Source organism: Kogia breviceps, chromosome 5 (assembly GCF_026419965.1).
Source record: "Kogia breviceps isolate mKogBre1 chromosome 5, mKogBre1 haplotype 1, whole genome shotgun sequence".
Lineage (NCBI taxonomy): Eukaryota > Metazoa > Chordata > Mammalia > Artiodactyla > Physeteridae > Kogia > Kogia breviceps.
This window is the reverse complement of record NC_081314.1, coordinates 5418723-5436557: the sequence shown is the minus strand read 5'-3', so window position 1 is coordinate 5436557 and position 17835 is coordinate 5418723. Positions and strand designations below refer to the sequence as shown.

General features: G+C 40.2%; 1 protein-coding gene across 4 annotated transcripts in view; it reads left to right on the top strand.

Moving 5' to 3' along the window:
- Positions 1-7541: 7541 nt before the first annotated feature.
- The window catches only part of RNF13 (ring finger protein 13), a 161916-nt gene continuing 151622 nt past the window's right edge, over positions 7542-17835 (top strand). The window contains exon 1 of one of the 4 annotated variants that reach the window (XM_059064203.2): positions 7542-8387. The gene's annotated coding sequence lies outside the window, so the exon portion shown is untranslated. The remainder of the gene's footprint in view (positions 8388-17835) is intronic. The other 3 variants (XM_067033594.1, XM_067033595.1, XM_059064205.2) reach the window with 3 other exon arrangements.

Below are 17835 nucleotides of genomic sequence, written 5' to 3'. Positions count from 1 at the left end.
TTTTGCGGTTTTGAAAGCTACTCCATAAAACATGTATCTTTAACAAGGCTAATACTCCTGTATTCCCAAGTGTGCCTAATTAAACATTTTACTTAGCACTGAATATAAAGAGATCAATGATGAAAAGTAAAATTATGAAGTAGCAGAGAGGTAAGACAGAGAAGGAAGACTGTAAATAAAAACGGGAAAGTCTAAAAATAGCAATCAATTCTAGCAATTCTCATACAATGTCTGTTTTTTTTCCCGTTAGCTGGTCATTATTACTATCTGACAAACCTAGAGCTTTAATTTTCTCATCTGAACACATGCAAGTGTAATTCAGCAGTTTCCCCACATCTTTATTTTTGGAAATGAACAAACTAGTGGCAGAGGCATTTCATCAAACTGCCAAGATAGATAAGACTTAACCATAATCAGGATGGAAGCCGGGAGAATTTCCAGACTGTAGAGCTTGTCAACAGATGCGAAGCCTTTTTCAAGGAAGTGAAATTGTGCGATTGATGGCTGGAATAAATTCATGCATGAAACAGGAAATAACACGCAGGGAACAGAAAAGAAATCTACAATTAGGACAACAAGCAACAGTGGGGGAGATAGCAGTTATAAAACACAGCTTATTGTCAAGTTAACTGAAACAGAACAAACAGTAGGCTAATTAAAGTACCGTTTAAGTACCATTTTGTTGATTGGACTGTTTTATATGAACACGGATCTTTTATTTTTTTATTTTATTTATTTATTTATTTTTTTGTGATACGCGGGCCTCTCACTGCTGTGGCCTCTCCCGTTGCGGAGCACAGGCTCCGGACGCGCAGGCTCAGCGGCCATGGCTCACGGGCCCAGCCGCTCCGCGGCACGTGGGATCCTCCCGGACCGGGGCACGAACCCGCGTCCCCTGCATCGGCAGGCGGACTCTCAACGACTGCGCCACCAGGGAAGCCCCGGATCTTTTAAATTAAATTATAACTTTAACCGCTGCCCCATTTAGTAAAATCAAACGTATCATGCTTGTCTCTTCCTTTCTGCTAGCACATGCTGTTGTTTTTTCTCCTGTATTGTGTCTAAATTGTGGAGAAAACTTTTACATTTTCATTCAAGCCCCACAGATTAGGTCAGTGCCCTCTCAGATCTTCTGGGTTCTCATCTTTTCTGTTGTGTTTTCCGTTCTGGAGAGTTTCCTTCTCTGCCTGAAAAATGTATTTGCTCTTGCAATTTTCAAGAGTGGCAGGGGATGGGAGAATTTATGAAATATGAGGTGTCAGTGGCTGACAATTAAATCTCTCATATCTGCCCTTCTTTCTGAATCTAAGGAAAATAATTAGTGTGGGAATTTAAGATACCATTGTAAGGGTTCCATATGGAAAAAACTGGGGGGCAGGAGCTAAGGATTCCTCAGAACATAATACGTAGATGGCCACCTGCTTGATTTATGCTAAATGCTAGCTCTAAATATTAGTTTAGTTGTTTAATTAAAATACGACAAAGGAGGCTGCTTGTAAGTGATCTCATACATTCCTGTGTATTTAATGCTACTTTTACAATAAAGATTCCTAAATTTATATCTCATGTTATAACCACTCCTCTTTATATCCAGATGCCTCCTGGACATCTCCATTTAGATATCTCAATCATAACATATACAAGAATGAACTTGTGCTTTTTCCTCTCCAAATTTTTCTCTTTCTTCATCACCCAGTTTTCTCTGTGTCATAAATGATACCACCAGTCACCCAGCTGCTCAAACCAGAAATCTGGCAGTCATCGTTCTTTCTTTTTCCCTCATCCTTCACATCCATCATGAAATCCTCATTATTTGAAGTCCAAAATATATCTTCATTCTGACCATTTCTTTCCATCCCTACTGCCATGGCTTTGGTCCTGTTCATTATTTTCTTCTTGGATTATTGCAACAATCTCCTGACTGGCTTTCTTGTTTTCGCTCATGTTTTTCTTCAGTCTATTTCCTACATAATTGCAGGATGGTTCTCTTAAAGCGCAAATTAGATAATGTCATTCCTGGCTTGAAATTCCTAATTGCCCTTAGGATAGAACTAGAACCTTTCAGGAACTCTCTGGAGGTCCAGTGTTTAGGACTTGACGCTTTCACTGCCGTGGGCCTGGGTTCAATCCCTGCTTGGGGAACTAGGATCCCACAGGCAATGTTGTGTGGCCACAAACAAACAAACAAGCAAAACAACAGCAAAAGAACTGGAACCTTTACTATGCTCTACAAACCTCTACATCTGTGATTCTCAAACTTAAGCATTTTTAAGAATCACTTGGAGTTAAAATGCAGACTCCTAGGCCTGACTCCCAGAAAATCTGATTCTCTGCCTGGGCTGAGAATAGAGATTTCTAACAAGCACCCAGATGAGGCTGGTCATCTCTTACCACCCTTCCCTTACCTCACTACATTCCAGCCCCGCTGGTTTCCTTATCCTCAATTATGCTAGGCTTGTTATGGTCTGAGGGCCTTTTTTTTTTTTAGCGGTACGCGGGCCTCTCCCTTGCGGAGCACATGCTCCGGACGCGCAGGCTCAACGGCCACGGCTCACGGGCCCAGCCGCTCCACGGCACGTGGGATCTTCCCGGACCGGGGCACGAACCCGTGTCCCCTGCATCGGCAGGCGGATTCTCAACCACTGCGCCACCAGGGAAGCCCTAAATTGCCTTTTTTAACCTAAATTGACTGGAGTTGGCTCCTGTGGCTCACAACCTAGGAAGCCTTCTTCTTTAAGTCTCAACTTATGTCAGCTTTTCAGAAAGGTTTCTTTGACAATATGTATTATATAGGTCCCTCCTTTAATTCTCAAATGATTTTTCTGCATATATTAAGATAAGCTTTTAGTTTAAATATATTAATATGGTGAATCATATTAATAAATTTTATAATGTTATCTTAAATTCAACATTGGTCATAGCTTTTTTGTTTGGTTTTTAAAGCTTTGCTAGTTTTTGTTTACCAATGTTTTACTTGGGATTTTTGCATATTCATTCTAAGTGAGATTGGCCTATGATTTTTCTTACCTGTATTATCTTTGTTCAGTTTTAGTATCAAGAGTATATTGCCCTCATGGAATTAGTTGAATAGTTTTCACTTTTTATTCTATGAAATGGTTTGTAAAACTTTTATTAATGATTCCTTGAAAGTATAGTGAACTTATGTTTAAAACATTCTGTTGATTTTTTGAGGGAAGGGTTGTAGATTTTTTAAAAAATAAATTTATTTATTTATTTAGGGCTGCGTTGGGTCTTTGTTGCTGCGTGTGGGCTTTCTCTAGCTGCGGCTACTTTTCGTTGTGGTACGTGGGCTTCTCGTTGCAGTGGCTTCTCTTGTTGCGGAGCACGGGCTCTAGGTGCGCGGGATTCAGTAGTTGTGGCTCGTGGGCTCTCTTAGAGCACAGGCTCTGTAGTTGTGGCGCATGAGCTTAGTTGCTCTGCGGCATGTGGGATCTTCCCAGACCAGGGCTCGAACCTGTGACCCCTGCATTGGCAGGCGGATTCTTAACCACTGTGCCACCAGGGAAGTCCTGTAGTTTTTTTTTTTCTTTTCTTTTCTTTTTTTTTTTTTTTTTTTTTTTGAGTGCTATTTCAATTTCCCTAGCCTGCTTAGGTTTCTTATATCTTCTCAGGTGTTAAGGTAAATTAAAACTATTTTCCTAGGAAAGTTTTTTTTTTTTTTTTTTTTTTTTTTTTTTTTGCGGTACGCAGGCCTCTGACTGTTGTGGCCTCTCCCGTTGCGGGGCACAGGCTCCGGACGCGCAGGCCCAGTGGCCATGGCTCACGGGCCCAGCCGCTCCACGGCATGTGGGATCTTCCCAGACCGGGGCACGAACCCATGTCCTCCACATCGGCAGGCGGACTCTCAACCACTGCGCCACCAGGGAAGCCCCCTAGGAAATGGTTTATTTGGTATTTTGGGGGGGTATTTTTTCATATTTATTATTTAAAGTTGTTCATAGTATTTTCTTAGAATTTTAAAAAATACTCTATCAATAGCTGATACCTAATATTATATTTTGGTCTTATAGCATGAGCTGTATGCCATGTATTCTTTTACATTTGTTGAGATTTGCATTACAGCATAATATGCTGCTATTTTGGGAAAGATTCCATATGTGCTTGAAAAGAATATTTATAGGGTTCTCTACATGTTCTGTGTGTTGTCTAAATATTCTATATTCTTACTAATGTTTTTGTCTGCTGGATTTATTAGGTACTTAAAATGGTGTATAAAATTCTACTTTGATTGTGATTTGCCAGCTTTTCTTTGTAAGCTAGTCAATTCTTGCTTTAAATATTTTGAGGCTATGTTTCTAGATGCATACTGGTTCAAGATGGTTATAACTTCTTTGCAAATTTTTCCACTTATCATTCTTCTATAGTTCTATTTATCCTGATTAACAATGCTTTTGACTTTAGGTCTGTTTTTTCCCCCCCTTGAAAGTAATACAGCTACACTAGCTTTCTTTTGGTTGTTATTCCCTTTGCATATCTTTCCCCCTCATTTTACTATCACTTTTTGGTGTCCTTTAAGTTTTTATATTATGTCTTGTTAAAAAGAATACAATGGACAATCTTTTAATTGGCAAGTTTACCCCATTTACCTCTTGTAGAGATTATTGATGATTTCCTCTGTCTCATTTTGTATTTGCCATTTACAATACCTTTAATTTGCTCCTTTCCCACCTCTACTCCCCTGTTTTCTATTGAATAATTATGTTTTCTTCATTCCCCTTTTTACATCTACTTGTTTGAAAATTATATTCAACTTCTTTGCTCTCCATACTTTCTTGCATCTCACCCCTTATTCCTGGGTTCAATTTTCAACTTGTTGAAGACATCCTTTAGAAGTTCTTTCAAGAAAAATGTCTTAGGAATAAATGCTGTTTTTCCTCTGAAAATGTCTTCATTTTGCCTTCACTTTAAAATGATAGTTTAACTTGGCACAAATTCTAGGTTGACAATTGCAATTATTTTATTTTAGTATTTGAAGATATTTCATTGACTCCTAGTTTCTTTTGTGGCTATTGAGAAGTCAGCTGCCATTCCTTTGTATTCTATTTTTCTTTGTTTATTTAAGAACTTCTGTTTTTCTTTGATCTTCTTTAAATTTCACTACAATGTACCTAGTTATGAATTTATTTTTTGTTTCTTTAGGGTATATTCCTGGATTGGAATTGCTATGTCATAGAAAATGTTATTTTCCAGCCTTTTCAGATAATGCCAAATTGTTTCCCAAAATGACTGTCTTGATCCACATTCCTGAGTTCTTACATCTTTATATTACATTATGTCATCTGAATTTTTGCATGCTTATTTTGTAATAACTTTGTCAGCAAATAGAGTGAGACTGCTTCTCAGTGAACCAAATAAGAAAGGAAAAGTTGAAATTGTATGTCAGTCATTTTATATATAAGACCAGGAAGCAACTCATCTCAAGGGAAACAATGACCAGGTCATTTTTTAAGGCATTTAGACTTAAACAGAACTTTTTTTGTTTGTTTTTTTGGTCTAACCTTTTTCAATTCCTTAAACTTTGTTGAAAAATCCTTTTGATATCTTTTTTTGTGTGTCCTGAACTTTTCACTTATTTTCTTACGAGATGAATTTATTCATTAGCTTAGAATTTGGTAAAGAAATGGGACACTTTCTAATCTTCAGCCAAAAATTCCCTGGGACAATTTTTAGAAGTTCTGTTTAGTACTTTTTCAAATGTGTGTAATCCATACATATATGGATTCCTATGGATTCTATTTCTTCTTTTATCACAATAATAATTTTATTTTTTCTTTTCAAAATGAAAGTATCTTTATCTGTCTAAAATTACTTTTTTCTGATTCTAAATATAATAATGCCTAGAGTAATTTTAATGTCTCTAGTTGATCTCAGTGATTAAAGAAACTGCCTGCATTCTTTTCATTATTCAGGGAAAACTACTTCTAAACCATTTTAGACAATTAGGTAATTGGGTGTCTTTTTAGTTGTTGTTGCTGTCTTACAATATATTGGAGGTAGGAAAGTCTACACTTTTATATGCTATTTGTACTTTTAGGAGGATATAAAAAATAAAAAACTGGGCTTCCCTGGTGGCGCAGTGATTGAGAATCCGCCTGCCGATGCAGGAGACACGGGTTCATGCCCCAGTCCAGGAAGATCCCACATGCCGCGGAGCGGCTGGGCCCGTGAGCCATGGCCGCTGGGCCTGCGCGTCCGGAGCCTGTGCTCCGCAATGGGAGAGGCCACAACAGTGAGGCCCGCATACCACACAAAAAATAAATAAATAAATAAATAAAAAATAAAAAACTGTCAGGCACGAAGTCCTAATTTTCTTTTGTCTTTCCAAGGAGATAATTAGTGGCTATTAGTATCATGTGCCATATTAACACTTCATGCTCTTGAAAACTATAATTAAGATGTCTATCAACCTTACTGTCTAACCTACTTAAAAAAAAAATTAGTACATTTTCCCAATCTGTTTTCTTTCGGTTTGACTTCATTCATCACAGTGGGGAGAATAAATGCTTCTGCAGGGTGTAGCACAATTCTTCTGCCTAAATGCAGTACAAATAACACATTACCTTGTTTGTAACTGAAAGAACTATACCTATTGTGATCTGAAGAGCAGAATAAAGTCAGATTAAAATGTTCCGTACTCAACATTTCTTTATTTAAGGAATGAACAAAACTTTTTTTTTAACCTGTAAAATATGGACGTTATTCTTTTACTTTTTTCAATGTCATGCAAGAAATCTCTGATTTAATATAAAGCCAACTTCAGATAATTTAATGAAGAAATGCTTATAGAGATATTCTAACTATGCTTACACTAGCCTTCATAGTAATATTCCCAATTCTGACTTTTACTTATGACTTTCTTAAAGGCAGGACTGTATTAAGTATTGACTATCTTTACAACTGATGAAAGTCTAAGGATATATAGAATATATAGTCAAAGGATACACAGAATAGGAAAGTACCTTTGATGGCCTTTACTTATTTTAGTGTAATTTGATTTAAAGTTTTTTTGTATTTAAATTTTATTTGAGTAGGTAATATTCAAAAGGTTTAAAATTCTAAAGGCACAAAAAGATACACAATAGGGAGTCTACTTCCTATTCCTCAGGTCTCCCCAGATCAGTCAAGGTTACAAGTTACAGCCAAAGGTATTCCACAGGTGTTCTAAGTGATAGCTTCCTGTCGCTCCTCCTTTGTCTAAAAGATGAGGTTGAAGGATGTGAAGCCTCTAATGTAAACCAGAATCTAGGTTTCCTGATATTCTAGTTCATAACTCTTTGTAATCTTTGCAGTAAACCACATTACCTCTTTACAATTTCTAGTTGGTAACTGGTTAATCAGTATGGATGTTCCAGTCCGGGTAATTTAAGTTTAAAAGTAGCTTGGTTTGAAATTGGAATATCTGGGGTGCGGAGGTCTTACCAGAAAGGCGGTAGGTAACGAGATTTTTTTCGTTCATTAAAGGAGGCACGGGTTTTAAAAGGCTGACGTAGGGTTTAATCACACGGTTTGACTTTTGCTGAGTCTAGGGGATGGCGCGCGCGTGTCAGGCCCAGAGTGCTGACGTCAGCACGGCTCCCACTCAGACGTCGGGGGACTAGTGTTCAGCGCTCGGGCTGCTCGCACCTCTAACAACGCGACTCGGACTTTAAGGCGTTGGTCTTGGCCCCATCCATCTCGATCTCCGCCTGGACACGGTGCAGAAGGGATGAGGCCTCGTTCTCACCTCTTCTGCGAGTCTGGTGAGTGCGGTGCAGGAAAGAGGCGCGACGACGCCAAAACCAGGCCCAGCGAGGGGTAGCCCGCCAGCTGGGCCTCGGGATGCTTCGGCCCAACAGCCAGAACGGGCTAGGCCAGCTAGCTCTGGTCTCTCGGTCCGATCCCCTTCTGACCCCACGGCCTCCACTCCTGTGGGGCACACGGCAGGCGGCAGTATTCCACAGCCAATCCCCTCAGCCATCATACCCCTTTCCCTGCCAAAAGCAGATCCTTCAGCCTCGCTCCGGAAGCCCGCCTCCCACCCTGCCCTGCCCTGCCCTTCCAGAGAGGACCGGTCACGAGGCCAATAACGCGACTCCAGGGACTGGGCATCTCTCCAAGCTGGACCTGAGCAAGAGCTAGACCCGGCGTGAGACTGGGAAGGAGCCTTAGCGAGCAGCTCTGTGGCCCAATGGCTTTCCTCTACCTTCGGGTGCGGGCCAATGAGGCGCGCGGGGCGGGACTTCCGCCTCGCCTCGGTGTTGTTGTCTGTGCTCCGACTCCAGGCAGTGGGGGTCGGTGCGGAGATTCAATCATGAAGTCGCGGTAGGGACTTCTCCCGCAGCGACGCGCCTGGCGAGTCTGTTTGTGTTGTGGGGTCAGGCTTCCAGGTAAGAGCCTCTCCCGCGTCGCGGCGGCCGGGCGCCGGGTTGTTCCCCGTGGGGCCTGGCCGAGAGAACACACCCCCTCTCCGGCCCTGGAGCTCCGAGGCGGCTCCGCCGCTGAGCTCTTGGCTGCTCCTCCCCAGGCTGGGCGCCGAAGAAACTAGGTGGTTTTTTTTTTTTTTTTTTTGCAAAAGGTAAAATAAAAAGCCCTGCTCTTGGAGGGCCGAGTTCCCCTCGCATTCCCACCCCGTGAGTTTGTGTGTATTTGAAGTTGTTGGGTTATTCGTTTTGCTTCTTACATTCCCCTCTTGAGGTGGCTGGAACCTGGGAAGATGTTCCGAGGGCTTTTCTTGGTCCAGCACTTGCCGCAGCGTCCCCGGGCGAAGTCGCTTGACTTTAGTTGGGGGAACTCTTTAGTTTTTGGAAAAAAGAGGGCAGGCGCCTCCTTTCTTTCTAACCTTCCCCCACCCCCACCCCGGAAGCTAGATAGAAGGTGGGACGTGACTCTCTTAGGGACAGATAACGCGTCCCTGCCCCCTTAAAGCTGGAAGCTCTCCCTTAATGAGTTGACCCGCACTGATAAAATAACTGTCCCAGAGAGGGAGCGGGTCGACACCGAAGCCAGGCGATCCCAGAAGCACTCACGCGTATTTGGTGGCAGCCACTTAGTGTTCTCTGCCAACGTTTTGGTAAATTCCTCTACTTTGTCCTAATCCGGCAATAGTATATCTCCAAAACTATCGTTTCATCTTCAATTTCAGCACCGTGGGCAGCTGCTCAGGTCCTGTGTTGCTGCCCCACACTTGTCAACTCTTGTCAGTGATGCAGCAGGAACAGTGAAAACTAATGCATTCCTTTCCAACAATGATCTGTTGTTCTCCGAAGAGAACATCTGCAGTTTTCGATACAATATAAATAGCTAAGATGGGTGTGCCGCCGAAGAGTTCTAGTTAGAGAAACATCAATTCAAGGTTTAAGGAAGCGCTTTCAAGGATTTAATCTATTTGACAAATTTTAATGGGTCGAGGAGATTAGCTCCACTTCAGAGCAGCAAAACTGGACTGTGGTAGCAGTTTAAAAGAACTTTAAACAGGAGGTGAGAAGTGTCGTGCAGGGCCCATGGGGATTTGGGAATCAATTTAGTGCACTGGCATTCACATTAGAAAGAAAGAAAGAAAAAAAATATCAGAGAATATCCTATGGAGTAAGAGTAAATATTATTTAATGAAGCTTTTGTTTCAGGTTTTTAAAAAGAATATATGAGTGTGAAGAGGAATATGTAAATGTATATACCATATTATTGTGGATTATGGCAAAACACTGAATCCTGAATTTGGGAGTCAGGTTCACCCTTCAGCTCTGCCACTTACTAATTCTGTGATATTTTCTGTAAATAAGGGAAGAATTGTAAGAATTAATTGAAATAAAATATGTGTTTACATAGTTAAGCCTCAAAGTAGTTTTTTCTGTTGTTGATTTTTGGAAATGTTTGTCTAGAAGCCCAGTTATTTCTCTCTGTGTCAGGAATGACAACTGTTTAATAATACATTTTTTACCTCTCCCTTTATTTGAAGCCCGCAGCTTCATGTCTCCATGTGTAATAGTAAATCGTGTGGACAAAAATGTTAATTTGCAGGGTTTAATATTGAAGGATTTGGAGTAAGTTCTCATCTGTCCTTGTTTAAAGCTCATTTCTCTCATGCATTTTGCAGGGGCCTAAACTCTTATTAGCATTCAGCACCCTTCCTTTGATATTTTTCTGCATCCCAGAATAACATACATTTATCAGAAGTTTTTTGTTTGTTTTTTAAAATATTTGATTGCTATCTTGCCTGCTTTTTTGTTTGTTTGTTTTTGCGGTACGCGGGCGTCTCACTGTTGTGGCCTGTCCCGTTGCGGAGCACAGGCTCCGGACGCGCGGGCGCAGCGGCCATGGCTCACGGGCCCAGCCGCTCCGCGGCACGTGGGATCTTCCCGGACCGGGGCAGGAACCTGTGTCCCCTGCATCGGCAGGTGGACTCTCAACCACTGCGCCACCAGGGAAGCCCATGCCTGCTTTTTAAATCAAGATTTTGCCAAGGGTGAACAAGGTATTAAATGGTAGGTTTAAAAAATATTTATTTATTTTTGGCTGCTTTGGGTCTTCTTTGCTGCACGCGGGCTTTCTCTAGTTGCAGCGAGTGGGGGCTGTTCTTCGTTGCGGTGCTTGGGCTTCTCATTGCAGTGGCTTCTCTTGTTGTGGAGCACGGGCTCTAGGTGTGCGGGCTCAGTAGTTGTGGCTCGAGGGCTCTAGAGTGAAGGCTCAGTAGTTGCGGTGTGTGGGCTTAGTTGCTCCGCAGCATGTGGGATCTTTGCGGACCAGGGATCGAACCCGTGTCCCCTGCATTGGCAGGCGGATTCTTAACCACTGCGCCACCAGGGAAGCCCTATCAGAAGTTTTTCAGGCACTAATTTTAGCAAAGTAAGGGCAGGACTAAGGGTATGATAGGTTTATCTCTTCGAACTAAATTGTATAGGAAAGCATTTTATGTTTTATAGTTTTTGCCATAAAGATGTATGAAATGAAATGGCTTGGTCAAATATCGTGGTATGCTTACTTCATGTTGGTATGACCTGAAAACGGTTGGTGTTTAAGTAAAAAGTATGATTTTGGACATTTTAAAATCTGGGAATGTTTAGCGGAAGTCAAAATGAGTTCAGACCAAAATAGTATTTTGTACTGTTTGACGTATTACTGCCATATGGCATTGCACGTAGTAGTTTCACATGACATAAAAAAGGGAAGAAAGTAAGCATTGTTAGTTTTCTCAAAAGAAGAAACGGAATTAATAGACATTTCTTTTAATTAGAGCATGGTGGATAATCATTGTTTAAAAATTCATGTATTCTGCAAATATTTACTAAGCATATATTAAAAAATACGAAGTTTTTATAATCCTTTTACACAGAATTAACAGAATTTAATTAACAGAAGTTAATTTAGGAACAATGAGAACATATAATTGGTATTGTCAGTTTACATATCATAGTACCTAGATAACAATAACAGACATAATAATTAACATTGATTGTTTACTATAGGCCAAACAATTGTAAGTCCTTAATACTGTCTTGTAATCCTCTTTTTATAGATGGGGAAATGAAGGCATCGAAAATACATAACTTTTTGAGTTCACACAGGTGGTTAGTGGAGCAACCGGAATTTGAACCTAGGCATCTTGACTATAAAACCTGTCTTGTATCATGTTTTATTTAAAAATACAGAATACTGTGGGGTTATTTTGGATTCTTTACTTGCTGATGTGGATGACCTTGGGTAAGCTCCTTTGGCCCTTGATTTCCTCAACTCCTTCCTCAAAAATGTAGTATTAAGCCATTATATTTTTGTGGGGATAAGGATAATTTGTAAAGCCCTAGACAGAATATGTGTTCAATAAATCATATGCCTCAGCCTTTTTCCTTTCATACTGAGGATGTGGCCATTTGAAAAATTTGTTAGCAACTAGAGGAGGATGGGAGAAGATTTTAACCTCAGGACACTGCTGAAGCAAAGGTATAGAAGTAGGAAAGCAGAGGACGTTTGCCAAGGTAGTATGTTTAAGGAACAGGCTGGTAAAGGTAGATGGATACAGATTACAGGAATACTTAAAGGAACCAGGTTAAGAATTTTGTACATGATTCTCACTTGAGAAGGACCCCTCCTTATGGATATTAATCTGGAACTAAGTCCAGTGAAGGAGTGGAAGCCTGGAGGTAGGAATGTCTTGGAGTTTAATTACAGTTGAGGTTGGTAGAGGCAGGAAGTAATGATGGTGGGATTGTTGTAAAGGGTATAGAATTGAGAAATGTTAACATTGACATTGCGAACTGACGTAAGTATGGGCCTTATTTTGGGGAGGATATTATGATGAAGAACAGATGCTGGTGGAAGGGAATTTAGGAGAAGGATTTATGATATGGTCTTTGGTTTTGGAGCAGAGGCTTTGTTCAGATGTTTGGAAATGTAAGATGGAAGCTGGGAGCTCTGTGTATTCCATAAAAAGGTAAGAGACCAATTGCTCACGTGGTGAGGAAAATGGTCTAAAGCAGTCATCCTCCTGTGGGTCAAAATTTCACAGAAAGGATGTAGATTTCTTGCTTGATAGGGTTATAGCCACTATTTTTCCCTGTAACATATTCCTGGGAGGACAGGAATAAGGTAGTGGGGAGGGAAAATTTTGGAAACCTAGCAAACCTCCCATTTATTATTTCAAAAGAGAGCCAGTAAATTGGAGCCTAGGGATTCTCACATTAAGAACTTGGAAAGACGCTGTGATTTTTATACAGTACCAGACATTTAAACACACATGTTGAATGTTGAATTGTTGGAACGTCTCCAGATTTTTTATTTTTGTCATCCCCTGTGTTACCCTGAATTGATTCATAGGATAACCTTTAAAATCAGAGAGTCTGTGTGCTTGTTATGGGGCAGCAATGAAGAGGCGATCTAGATAGATTGTATTTTACTTATAGCCGAGACTGTGGGAGAAGAACCTCAAAGGATGAGAGGAGAAGGCTGCATAGTGTGGTAGGAAGAATAGAGATTCTACGACTGAATCCTTGTGCCACCCATTCTCTGGCCCGTTTCCTTATTCTGTAAAATGATGATGCTAATACCAGTGCTGGTGTGTTGTAAGCAAGAGAAACATCTAGATGCCCTTTATACTTGCAAAAGGGCTCAGGTCTAAGTAGGAGAAGGGCCTGTGGTTTCCTTTCTTGGCAGATTTTCTAGAGTTTGGTGCAGTTGGGTAGGGCATGATGTTAATCACTTTTTTTTTTTTTTTTTGCGGTACGCAGGCCTCTCACTGTCGTGGCCTCTCCCGTTGCGGAGCACAGGCTCCGGACGCGCAGGCTCAGCGGCCATGGCTCATGGGCCCAGCAGCTCCGTGGCACGTGGGATCTTCCCGGACTGGGGCACAAACCCGCGTCCCCTGCATCAGCAGGCGGGCTCTCAACCACTGCGCCACCAGGGAAGCCCGGGCGTGATGTTAAATTAGCAGTATAGTAATTTATCCATCTCTGAACTCTTTTTAGTTTCCTGTAATGCAAGGTCTGAGTAACTGACCAATCAAATAAAAAATTGGACATTAGGCACAAGCATTAGGACAAGGAAGGTTTGCATATTCTGTCATCTGTCACACCGTTGTTGGAAATGTTACTTGGATTCTACTACTTACACGTTTTGCTATAGCATTCTTCACTCAACAAATATTAAGTATTTTCTATGTCAGGCACTGTTCTAGGCATGCAGACTACATTAGTGAACAGCAACAAAAACCCAAATCCTTGCCCTCATGAAGCTTATTTTCTAGTTAGAGAAATAAGGTTTATTTTATTTTATTTTTAAAATAAATTTATTTATTTATTTATTTTTGGCTGCGTTGGGTTTTCGTTGCTGCGCGTGGTCTTTCTCCAGTTGCCGCGAGTGGGGGCTACTCTTTGTTGTGGTGCACGAGCTTCTCATGGCAGTGGCTTCTCTTGTTGCGGAGCACGAGCTCTAGGCGTGTGGGCTTCAGTAGTTGTGGCATGTGGGCTCAGTGGTTGTGGCTCATGGGTTCTAGAGCGTAGGCTCAGTAGTTGCAGCTCACGGGCTTAGTTGCAACACGGCATGTGAGATCTTCCCGGACCGGGGCTCGAACCTGTGTCCCCTGCATTGGCAGGCGGATTCTTAACCACTGTGCCACCAGGGAAGCCCAAGGTTTATTTTAACAGTGGGAAGTAATTAGATTTTTCTTATACTATGTATTTATAAAATCACAATTCTAAACAGATAACAATAAGAGTACTATACCAGATTGTAACTAGTTTTGTAGAGCACTTTAAAGGAAGGGACTATATCATTCTGACTCATGTATGTCTCCCCATTTCCCCTTTTCCCAGTGAAATGACTTAGATGTATTTAATATTCAGCAAAGGTAGGTACTCATTAAATATTTATAATGGAGAGAAGAAAGTTGTGTTAAGGCAAGGGCCAGATCTTAAAGATAAAGAAATCAGTTAAATGTAACAAGTATTAAGGGCTCATGTACTCACTAGATTGAGGATAGGAAGAAAGAGAAGTGTGCTATGAATTGCAGTGGGTGGCTTACCTGTGAGGTTGAAGTGGAAATAAGGTTATACTGTAGCTGAAAGCAGCACCATTAAGGGAATCTGGGTATCTGGGTGTTCCCCAACTTGCCCAATAATTAGCGGTGTGACTTGGCATGAATAACTCGGCCTCTCAGTTCATTTCCTCATTTGTAAAATGAGGAATTTTCCTGTTAAAAAAGTCTTTTAAGACTTACAAAATGTCTATTGCAGTTTTACTTTACTAATGTAAACAAAACAGAGCTGATCATGAGCTTCCATTGAATAATAATCAGACTAAATTTATGCTTTTAGTTAACAAACTAGATGTTTAAAAAATGTCTACAAAATTAATGTTATCTATTTGATGTTAGTTACTAAGACTACATTGTAATTTTTAAAAATAAAGCAAAATATAACCTAATATGTAGTTTCCCCTTTTGCCATTATGAAGGAAAAAATAAGCCACAGTATTTTAGACCCCAGTAATGGATCTTACCAGCTGTCCATACTTTCATACTTTAATTTTACAACAGCCTTTGATTATTGTGCTAGGTGCTAAGTATACCAAATCTGAAACTGTATGGTCCCTAACTTCAAGGAGTGATAAACAAGTTAAACGTTTTGTTACACTGTGGTGGCACAGAGAAGGTACATAATGAGAGGCTGACAGAAAAGAAAGTTCAAATGGTTAGAGAAGAAAGACTAAGGAGGAATGGCAAGGGACAAAGCTGGAGACATAGGCACAGACAGTTTATGAACTTTCGGTGCTAAGTCACAATTTAGTTTTGAACTTTATTCTGAAAGTTGTTTAATCTGTTAAGGAATTTTATGCAGGGAGTAACATGATCAGGCTTTTAAAAAATTAATTAATTAATTTTTGGCTGCGTTGGGTCTTCGTTGCTGTGCGCGGGCTTTCTCTAGTTGTGGCGAGCGGGGGCTGTTCTTCATTGTGGTGCATGGGCTTCTCATTGCAGTGGCTTCTTTTGTTGTGGACCTTGGGCTCTAGGTGCACAGGCTCAGTAGTTGGTGGCACACGGGCTTAGTTGCTCTGCAGCATGTGGGATCTTTCCGGACCAGGGATCGAACCCGTTTCCTCTCCATTGGCAGGCGGACTCTTAACCACTGCACCACCAGGGAAGTCCTGATCAGGCATTTTTGAGGAAGATACTTACGTTATTTCCAGTTATTTCAACTGTGTAGTCCTGCTTGAGGAAATCTGTCTTTTAACTCTGAAATACAAAGTCTGAGGAACATTGTTAATTTTGTGGTTTTAGGGTATCAGTAACCATGGAATAACTGAACATTAAAACATTTATATGTTCACAGCCACATTAATGTAAATTGAGAAGAGAACTGAAAATTTAGGGTATTCTGCTTATTGAAATGAGAGAGCTTCCAGTCAGATACAAGAATTATGATTTAGAATCATTTCTGAGGGGTTAGAAATTTGTTGAAGTTTAATTGATTGAATATGACTCTAGTTCAGGCTCATTTTCTAATGATCAAGATATCCAGTTAAACCTTTAGAGGCAATGAGGGGAAATAATCCCACCTGATGATAGGTGAATATTTCTAAATCAAGTCATAAGAGAGTAGAAGTTGAATTTCTACTTTGCTTAGATGTAAAACAACTCATTAAATATGAAGAGTAGTTTATTTGCCTAATTAATGTGCTTGTAATTTACATGTTTGACCTTCAAAAAGGAAGAAATGTGCTTGTAATTTATACATTTACATAACATGTATTATAAATATTAATTGCTTAAAATTTTTTTGAGGTGAAGTTCATACAACATAAAATTAACAATATTAAAGTGAATAATTGGGTGACATTTAGTAAATCACAGTGCTGTGCAACCATCAATTCTGTCTAGTTCCAAAACATTTTTATCACTCAAAACTAAAACCCCATACCTATTCACCATTCTCTATTGCCACCAGCCCCTGGCAGCACTGATTTGCTTTCTGTTTCTATGGATTTACTGGATATCTCACTTATTCTGGAAGTCTCATATAAATGGAATCATACAGTATGTGACCTTTAGCATCCGGCTTCTTTCACTTAGCATAATGTTTTCAAGGTTCTGCAATGTTGTTGCAAGCTACATTATTGTATGTATGGATACTTCTTCCATTTTACAGCTAAATAATTTTATTGTATGTATACATCAGACTTTATCCATTCATCTTTTGAAGGACATTTGGATTCGTTCCATTCTTTGTCTATTGTGAATATTGTTGCCCTGAACATTCATTTACAAGGGTTTTTCTGAGTCCCAGTTTTCATTTCTTTTGGGTATATATAAGGAGTGGAATTGCTAGATCATATGGTAATCCTATGTTTAGCTTTTTGAGGACTTACCAAACTGTTTTCCACAGTGGCTGAACCATTTTACATTCCTACCGGCAATGTACTAGGGTTCCAATTTCTCTTCATTGTCACCAACACTTGTTCATTTCCAGTAAAAAAAAAAAAAAAAAATTAATGCTGTTGCTATCCTTGTGAAGATGAGTTGATATCTCACTGTGGTTTTGATTTGCATTTCCCTAATAACTGATGATGTTGAACATCTTTTTATGTGGTGTTTGGCCATTTGTATATCTTCTTTGTAGAAATGTCTATTCAGATTTTTTGCCCATGTTTAAGTTGGGTTGTTTGTCTTTTTATTATTGAGTTTTAAGTGTTTTTATGTATTCTGGATACTAGACCCTTATCAGATATATGATTTGCAGATATTTTCTTCCATTTTATGGGTTTTTTTTTTTTTTGTGTGTGGTATGCGGGCCTCACTGTTGTGGCCTCTCCCGTTGTGGAGCACAGGCTCCAGACGCTCAGGCTCAGCGGCCATGGCTCACGGGCCCAGCCGCTCCGCAGCATGTGGGATCCTCCCAGACCGGGGCACGAACCCGTGTCCCCTGCATCGGCAGGCGGACTCCCAACCACTGCGCCACCAGGGAAGCCCTTATGGGTTGTTTTTTTCACTTTCTTTATAATATCCATTGTTGCATAAAAGTTTTAAATTTTGAAGAAGCTCAATTTATTTATTTATTTTTGTTGCTCATGCTTTTGGTATCATATCTAAGAATCCATTGTGGAATCCAAGGTCATGGGGATTTATTCCTATGTTTTCTTCTAACACTTTTATCATTTTAGCTCTTATTTTTAGGTCATTGAACTATTTTGAGTTAATTTTTGCATATAGTGTGAGTTTAGGGGTACAGCTTCATTGTTCTGCATGTGGTATACAGTTGTTCCATTACCACTTGTTGAAGAAAGTATAATATTATTTCCTCATTGAATGATTTTGGTACCTTTATTGAAAATCAGTTGGCCATAGAAGTATAG